This window comes from Pseudorasbora parva, chromosome 9, assembly GCF_024679245.1.
Source record: "Pseudorasbora parva isolate DD20220531a chromosome 9, ASM2467924v1, whole genome shotgun sequence".
In the NCBI taxonomy this organism is placed as follows: Eukaryota; Metazoa; Chordata; class Actinopteri; order Cypriniformes; family Gobionidae; genus Pseudorasbora; species Pseudorasbora parva.
In genome coordinates, this window is record NC_090180.1 from 14,042,007 (window position 1) to 14,051,725 (window position 9,719).

Consider the following 9,719-nt stretch of genomic DNA (forward strand, 5'->3'; position numbering starts at 1 on the left):
CTATTAATAATATTTAAATGCTATCGATTCTCAAAAATTGTCATTGTATTATCTCAAATGTTTAATTTCAATTAACTCCAAATTTTAAGATTACCAAATATTTGTTTACGGTATATATACATATCATCTTTTTGGACTGGTATATACTTTATGCTCCATTCTTAGACCCAAGTTTAAACAAATATAGATAGATGTACATTTGTTTCTAGATGGCTAAATCCAGAACTGAATGTCATCATGTTCCTGCTCCATGAGTTCTGTCATTCCCTCGTGCCGAGAGTGAAAGTGGGCCAAGGTCGGACCTCGACTTCACAGGTCTGTCAGGGTCTCATGCCTCTGGACTCAGAACAGCTTTGGGCTACTTGGCCTCACGAGTACTGGCAGTTTATTTTAAATACATATTCTGGCAGCCATTTGTCACTGCCTTCAACGAGGGGGGCTGAGGAGTGCGAGGAGTGCGAGGGGCACGAGGGTTTTAACATGTCTCCCACCTCCACAGGCCCATACTGACCCAGTCTCCCACCTCCAAACCGTAAACAACCCGCACGTCTTTCACCCTAAACATCCTCAATACCGCTCATCCACATCTTCCACTTGTCAACACGTGAGCGAGAGATGTGAACGCTAACAGAAATGAAATGTGAAATTGTCCTCTGTAATGTCAAGTCTTATTTCGCTTCCACAGGGAAAATATAGTTGCTGAAAGTCATAGAATATCTAGATCTCCAGACAGAGGACGTTCACACTGATGTCGATTAAAATACAGATTATTTTGACATTGCAATTACTGTGATTTTTTTTTATTTTCTTTATAATTAACAATACAAAAATACATGAATTAATCTCAATTGTGACAACAAACGCTATACATGTGTACTATTGTGTGTGTACATGTGCACTGTGACCATTGGTATTGCGAGCTATTTTCTTTTTCTTCATCCATACCAGCAGAACACATTCAATGCCACTGACAGTGAATCCAGCAATGTGCATTGGGAAATTAAAAAGGGCAATAGGAACATCTGTGACCAGTTCCGTTTAATTCTTTTTATCTGTTTAGCGCTGTAGGAGCCTCCCCGGTCGCCTCTGTGTCATTTGGCATTCCATCTCACGACTGATCTTCTCAGGTTTGAAAGGACAGGACAAATCCCAGAGATAGGCCGTCTGGTCCAGACGCACAGGCTCTGCATATCAGCCACTCGCAGAAGGGATGAGAAATCCCCTTCCTGACACTCGCAAAGGCTTTCTTTGTGGATCCTGCTGAATTATCTGAGCTCTGCACACATAAGCTTTGGTGCAAGTAAAATATTGAGCAGCTTCCAGCCAACTTTAAAATATATTGAGTCCATGTATTTCCCCTCCAACAAAAACTGTGTTGTAGGAGCCATGAATGCCTGATTATTTTCAATTGAACTTTGAGATCACTAAAAGTTGTATTAAGGTCCCGGAAAGTGGACCCACTTTATATTAGCTGGCCTTAACTGTGTACTAACATTGTAATTAATCATTTGATACAATGCACTTATTGTGTACATACATGTTTTTATATTGTACTTATATTTTAAAAAATACCTGCATGTAATTACGTCTATAATTAATTTCTGTAGTTACATTTGTAATTACACGGTAGGCATTTCCCTTACACCTAAACCTACCCTTAAACTGACACACACAACCACACCTGTCCCTAACTCTGCCCGTATCAGCAAAGGTGTTTTGCAATACAATTTGTACACAGTAAGTACATTGTACTTATTTTTGATGTAAGTACATAGTACTTAAGGCCACCTAAGGGCCTGGAAAGTTTTACATCTAAGTTTAATTAAATGTAAAAAATATTATATTTCAAATAAGTTTGCGAAATTTAAAGGTTGACGCGTTTTTGTTCTCACATGTCAGTATAAACACAACAGCCCATTGGCTCAACCAATGGAGTGCTTTGGAGTCCTTCAGTGATTATATATTTTTGTAGCCCAACCTTGAAGTTGGTTCTTACACGTTTTGTTCATTATGATAAAATACACATGAGAAAAAAAAACTGGACCAGAAACAATAAATTATATTTTTTTAAACAAGGTTTGGGAGGAGCATGTTCAGATAATTGACACAGGTGGAGAGTACTCAGATAATCAACAAAAGAGGTGTATATAGACACAGCCATCTTACCTTACCATTTTGTTGATAGTTTATTAGCATCCCTCCACCACCCCTTCTCCACATTTTGCTCTTTTTTTTGTTCTAAACCACTTACTTGCGTACTTACGTACTCTGTGTTCGGCGCCAAAGTCTGAGCTTGAAGCCCTCCCACCGGACTGCACGCCAAATACACATTTACATTTAGTCTATATAAATGATATGTAAGTGTAAACTCGGGAAATAATGAATGAGAAGTCAGGTGAACAAGAACAGGGAAAACCCAACTAAAATCCAATGAAAATAAACATACCTTTTGTGGCGAGAGAAGCAAACGACAGACACAGTGGGTGTGGTGTCAGGCCTCGAAGAGGTGTTTATTAACATAAATAAACATAAACATAAAATGTCCAGATATAAAATAAAGTAAACAAATATTAAATATTTAAAGGGAAGAATGTGTAAAACAAACAGGGGATCTGGTGTCCTTGGCATGCCAGGGAATCGGGAAGGATAGTGATTAGATAAGATCCGACGGCCACATGCGCTTCTCTCTTCTGTCCGAGGCGTGAGGGAAGGCGACGGCTTCGATGCGGCGGCTCATCCTCCTTGGGCCCTGGTAACTGAGGGGAATAGCGCCCCGGCATCCTAGCCGGTCAGCGGCGTTACGCGTGCATCTCCATTCCGGGCCGCGGGTCCAGGGTCTTACACATACGGCAGCGCAGAGGTCCCTCCGCACCCCCTTCCTGGACACACGAGGACACCAGGGCTGTGTCCGAAACCTGGAAAATGCTGCCTTCGGAGGACACATTTCAAGGCAGGAAGGCATCAAGCCACGTCCGAATCTATTGTCAGCTTCATTTCCTGTCTCCTGAGATACCTTCATCTGATCGATTTTTGAAGGCAGCATACAGGTGCTGGTCATATAATTAGAATATCATAATTTTGTTTTATTTATTTCAGTAATTCCATTCAAAAAGTGAAACTTGTATATTATATTTATTCATTACACACAGACTGATATATTTCAAATGTTCATTTCTTTTAGTTTTGATGATTATAACTGACAACTAAGGAAAATCCCAAATTCAGTGTCTCAGAAAGTTAATAATATTAATTAAGACCATTACAAAGAAAGGATTTTTAGAAATCTTGGCCAACCGAACATGAAAAGCATGTACAATACGCAATACTTAGTTGGGGCTCCTTTTGCCTGAATTGCTGCAGTAATGCGGCGTGGCATGGAGTCGATCAGTCTATGGCACTGCTCAGGTGTTATGAGACCCCAGGTTGCTCTGATAGTGGCCTTCAGCTCTTCTACATTGTTGGGTCTTAAATAACACATCTTCCTCTTCACAGTACCCCATAGATTTTCTATGGGGATAAGGTCAGGCGAGTTTGCTGGCCATTTAAGAACAGGGATACTATGGTCCTTAAACCAGGTACTGTGTGCTTTGGCACTGTGTGGAGGTGCCAAGTCCTGTTGGAAAATGAAATCTGCAGCTCCATAAAGTTGGTCAGCAGCAGAAAGCATGAAGTGCTCTAAAACTTCCTGGTATACAGCTGCGTTGACCGTGGACCTCAGAAAACACAGTGGACCAACACCAGCAGATGACATGGCACCCCAAACCTTCACTGACTGTAGAAACTTTACACTGGACCTCAAGCAACGTGGATTGCGTGCCTCTCCTCTCTTCCTCCAGACTCTGGGACCCTGATTTCCAAAGAAAATGCAAAATTGACATTCATCAGAGAACATAACTTTGGACCACTCAGCAACAGTTCAGTTCTTTTTGTCTTTAGTCCAGGCAACATACTTCTGACTAAAATTAAAATTATGATCCAAGTTATTCAACTAAATATACAAATAAAATTAATGAATTAGGTCTTATTTAATTCTATAAACTATAATACTGATCTGCCAACATTGTCCCTATATGATAAATTAAAATAAGCTGATAACATCACTGTTTTCTCCAGAACGACTGTACAGCCAAATCAAATGTTGTTGCAATTCTGTCCTGTTTAACACTGTGAAGATGCTTTGAAACATTCGTCATTGTAAAAGCACTTTATAAATAAAGTTGATTGATTGATTAATTGATTGATTGATTGACACTGTCCAATGTTCAAGAATGGCTTGACACAAGGAATGCGACAGCTGAAACCCATGTCTTGGATGCGTAGTGGTTCTTGAAGCACTGACTCCCGCTGCAGTCCACTCTTTGTGAATCTCCCCGACATTTTTGAATGGGGTTTGTTTCACAATCCTCTCCAAGGTGCGGTTATCCCTATTGCTTGTACACTTTTTTTCTACCACATATTTTCCTTCCATTCGCCTCTCTATTAATGTGCTTGGACCTCTTTTGCAATGACCTTGTGTGCCTTGCCCTCCTTGTGCAAGGTGCCAATGGTCATCTTTTGGACCACTGTGAAGTCATTAGTCTTCCCCATAATTGTGTAGCCTACAGAACTAGACTGGGACACCTTAATGGCCTTTGTAGGTGTTTTGAGTTAATTAGCTAATTAGAGTCAGGCACCAGGTGTCTTCAGTATTGAACAGAATATTTCACAATATTCTAATTTTCTGAGATACTGAATTTGGGACTTTCCTTAGTTGTCAATTATAATCATCAAAATGAAAAGAAATACACATTTGAAATATATGTATTTTTGAAATATATGTGTGCAATGTGTAATGATTGAATTTAATATACAAGTTTCACTTTTTGAAAGGAATTATAATCAAGAAATAAATCACCTTTTTGATGATATTCTAATTATATGACCAGCACTTGTACATGTATCCTTCGCTGCCTTTGATATCCCACAATCCTATGCTTTCCATTAGGGTGACAGTTGGGCTGGGGGAAGAAGATGGCATCCGAAAGTTGCGTTTGCTGGTCAGTTTGTGTGTAAATGTATGTTTTTTACCAACATATTCCACTTCTGATGTCATAGTGAGAAATTACTAATTAAGTAATTCAATATTTGTTTAGTTCTTACCAAAGCGCTCTCTATTTTTCTGTAGCTCATTAAATTGTTACACTACCTTAGAAGTCCAAAATCAGTTTCGTGAGGTGCCTTCATGCACAAAACGCTGCCTTACAAGCCACTGTCAATGAGGCAAGGAGTCAACTGCCTAGGTTTTTGGAGACAGCCTACGAAAGAGATTGTAGCGCCCCTCCTCTCTCTCACACACACCAGTCGGAAAGCCGGCGAAGGGTGACGATTTCAGAGACGGGGTTGCACTGATAACAAGGCAGCAGCTCCGTCACACCTTATAATGAGTTTACCTGTTTGGTGATGATGTCTCAGACAACCTCGGTTGTCCCATTTAACCACTTGTTAGCAATCACCTTATTTCAGACATTTCAGGATGATGGAACTAGAAGTGTTAAAATGCTAACTTGTTTCTGGATTTTCGCCTACAAACATTCGTCATCCCTGCAGCACTATATTATAAACTTAAAAAAATATTAAACTGATATTTTACAGGACAAAAAAATTATATAGGCTACATAAACATAATAAAATAAAAATACACAAAATGTGACATTTACATAATAGAAAAATGTAATGTCCTTGATATGCTCTTTTGAAAAGGCAAAGGGCCTGAGATGGAAAAAGTGCTTTTTATTTGTGTTAGACTGCAGTCAGTCAAATGCCAGTTTCCCATGAATGTGCTTTCCACATGCTTGAGGTCACACTACACAAGCAGTAGCTCAGTGTGGGGTGGTGGGTGCCTGGATGACCGGCGCTAAATTAGCTATCTCAGCGCACTGCTGTCACATGAGCGGGGTCATGCAGCGTGGCAGCGGCCATGACTCCCGCTGATCTCATTACAGTGGCAGGGCTGAGACCTCGCTGGCCTGGCCCGGTAATGATCACACCCTGTCAGGCCTGATCAACATCTCACCCTCACTCTCCCATCAGTGGGGTCGCAAGCACACATCAATACACACATACACAATAACATGCTCACATGCATTGCACTCTCACCATCCAAAGAGAAAAATACTAAATAATAATATTCCACAAATATAGAGTTTTTTTTCTTTCTTCTTTAAAATAATGCAGCATTGGTGAACATATTTTTTTTGGAACAGTAGTGTATCCTATTACATAATATATTAAACCAAATTCAAAATGATTTGAAGTGCTGTTTATATTGTTATCAATGCATTATTTCATTTCTTTCAACACGCACACTTTCTCCAGGAACCTGATGCTGATGGAACATTGATGTGGGTGAACGTTGTGCCGAAGGTTTAGCCAGAGGCTGCATTGAATATGAGCTAATGACAGACCACGAAGACTAATCATCCATACAAATTTGGGAAGATCATTTGTTAGGACCTCTGCATATTGCTGGATTACTACTCCTTCAGATGGAGCCCAGTTGGGTGATGGGATGGGGTGTGGCAGGCAGGAGGAAAACAGTCTCGTACAGTCATTTCCTGTAGGAATCATCCGAGGTGGACAAGGGTTGACACCTGACCCTCATATCATCTGCTGCCCTTTTCATACAGACACAAAGAGTGATTATGAGCAGCATCTCCTTCACAGCGGCAGAATCTGAGTTAAACATGTGTGCTCTCACTTTGATGATCTCATGAGTCTCACCTTTTAATTTTAGGAAATTCTCTTCATTACTCTAATCCTTGTGTTCTTCCAATCCTGTTTGACTTTTGTTCTTTATTTATAATGAGACTTGGAGTACTAATAATAATCATAATTTTATAAACTAACTGAAATAAAATCAAATATGAAAAAGTTTCCAGGGCCAACTGAAACTAAATAAACTAAACTAAAAAAAAAAACTAAACTAAACATTGTTTTAAAGAATTGTTGAGCTCTGATTATATAATAATACATATTATAAATAATACTAAAACGTATTATAATAAGTATTTCATTTGAACTTTGCTTTATGAAGTTTTATAAAGTCATAGAATCAGTGTTATTACTAAAAGTATAATCATGCAAAATATCTATTTTTAAATAACCATGAAATTAAAACCTCATGAAAACTATTCATAAAAACATAAAAAGAAAAAAAAAGAAAGCAAAAACAACTAAAACCGCTACTAATTTTTTTAAATAAAAAATTAAATTAAATTAAAATAACTAAAATTAAACTATTTAAAATGAAAACAGAAAAACTAAATAACATACAATTCAAAATATTACCAAAAAACTATAATAGTATGTCAATGATACTAAACATTCCATGCAATAACTTTGTGTGAGGAAGAGACTATGTGACTGTTACGACCCAAAATAGGGACCAACATTAGAGCCATTCATAAAGGTGTATAAACCCAAATCACAAAGGCCATGGTAGTAAAAAGAAAGATTTATTTACAACAAATTAACAAAAAACAAACAAACATATAAAACTTAAAGTAAGGACTGGTGAGCTAAACTAATCTAAACTACAACTCAGAGTTAATTCTTTCCTAACTCCCGAGAAACACAAAAGAAAATACATAAACAAATCTTCCGGGTCAGCTTCCTTACCTATGCTTTCCCACTAACCTAACATAACTAAACAAACAAAAACTCACCATCCTGTACAAAAGAGAACCAGAAACACAACAGGTTTCCAGAGGTAGGCTTCCCCCCCCTCCTCCAAACTGAAGTTTCACCAGCAGCTCTTAAGTAGGCAGAGGCCTCAGGTGTTAGGCATAATCAGGCTCCACCCCCATCCAATTGGCAGCTATTCTCAGACAGGAAAGAAAACAAGAGAAAGAGTAGGGGCTCGTAACAGTGACCCTGGACCAAAAAACATTCGAAAGTCGCATGGGTATATTTGTGGCAATAGCCAACAACACATAGTATGGGTCAAAATTATCAAAAAAAAAAAACAAACATGTTGTGTCAAAAAATATTATTATAAATATTAATTATAACAGAATATTAATGAAAGATCAGGTTACATGAAGATCTTTGTAAATTTCCTACCGTAAACATATGCAAAAAAAAATATATATATATATTTATATATATATATATATATATATATATATATATATATATATATATATATATATATATATATATATATATATATATATATATATATATATATATATATATATATATTAGTAGTAGTAGTAGTAGTAGTAGTAGAAGTAGTAGAAGTAATAGTAGAAGTAGTAGTAATATATGTGGCTCAATATTTCGATTTTGTTTTTTTTTCAGATTCCAGATTTTCTTATAGTTATATCTTGGCCAAATATTGTCCTATCCTAAACCATACATCAATGGAGAGTTTATTCAGCTTGTTTCAGTTTCAGATTGACCCTTATGACTGGTTTTGTGGTCCAGGGTCACAAATTTAAGACATTATACACTAAAAAATCAATTGACAGCCATGGTAACAAGAGCAGCTTGGACATTCTGACTTTAACTAGAATGTGTCCTACTGTTTTCATAGGTCAGGTTTAGAATATAATTGAGCATTACTGAGACATTTCTGTCCGGTCCATTAATTTGTCTAACTTGTAATATTTTGCGGTTGCCATGCTAAAGCACATACAGTTAAATCATGTTGGACATGCTGAAAGGTTCTCATGATGATGAAGGGTAAATGAGGTCTTAATTGTATTATGGCATTATATGTTGACAGTTATATAGATTCATAATCTCAGGGAAGGACCACGAGACCTTGAGCATGATTCTGCATCCATCCCGACAGATCTATAGCATTTCCCCCATGATTCTCTTGGACGGCAATGCGTGTGTGTGAATGTGGTGGATGTTTCATACAGTATGTAGGTCAGTTAGCGGTGCATATCGCTGGCTCTGGTCATTGTTCTACATCTATATGAGACAGGCAGCGGAGTGGACAGGCCAGATTTTTTTGAAGGCCCTATCCCCCCGCATGTGGATCCTGTTTCCTGCTGCTAATGACTTTGACATTATTGGGCCGGACAGTGGCGTGTCTGGCCACATTACTCTCAGCACTATTGCATATTCATAATCGACTAAATATAGTCAGCCAAAGCGAAGACTAGCGGGCAAAAAGGCTAGGGATGGACACTGCGGTTGGCCACTGAACAATGGCGAAATGGCACCGGACCCTCTGACTGGCCGCGGGCTGATGGGTAACGGGCCAAATCTCAACATGCAGGGAAATCAAAAGGATTCAACTTGAGGAGCTCTTTTCTTAGAGTCCCTCTGGGCTAAAAGAGTGAACTGAAAAGACACAAAAACGGCCCCACAGATTTTACATGTTTATGTACATTAAGTGACAGTGACAGAGTAGCAGTTCACTAACATTAGATGTGTAGAATGCTATGTATGTGCAAGCTATCACTTTTTTTTTTACAACAGTTTGGTGTCAATAACCAAAAACACAGAACAGCAGGTGTTCTGTGCACACATATCGTTTAGTTTGTTTAAATTTCATTTTACAGTATGTGTATAGTGTGTAAAGCACCGTGTTCACTGTAAAGCTTCAGGAATGGTCAAAAGTGTTGTTCGGAGGGGATATTTGTTTTTAATGGCCCTACAAGTTTGGAGGAAAACTTTTTTTAATAACATTTTAAAGGAACCCACCCATCCACCCATTATAAAAG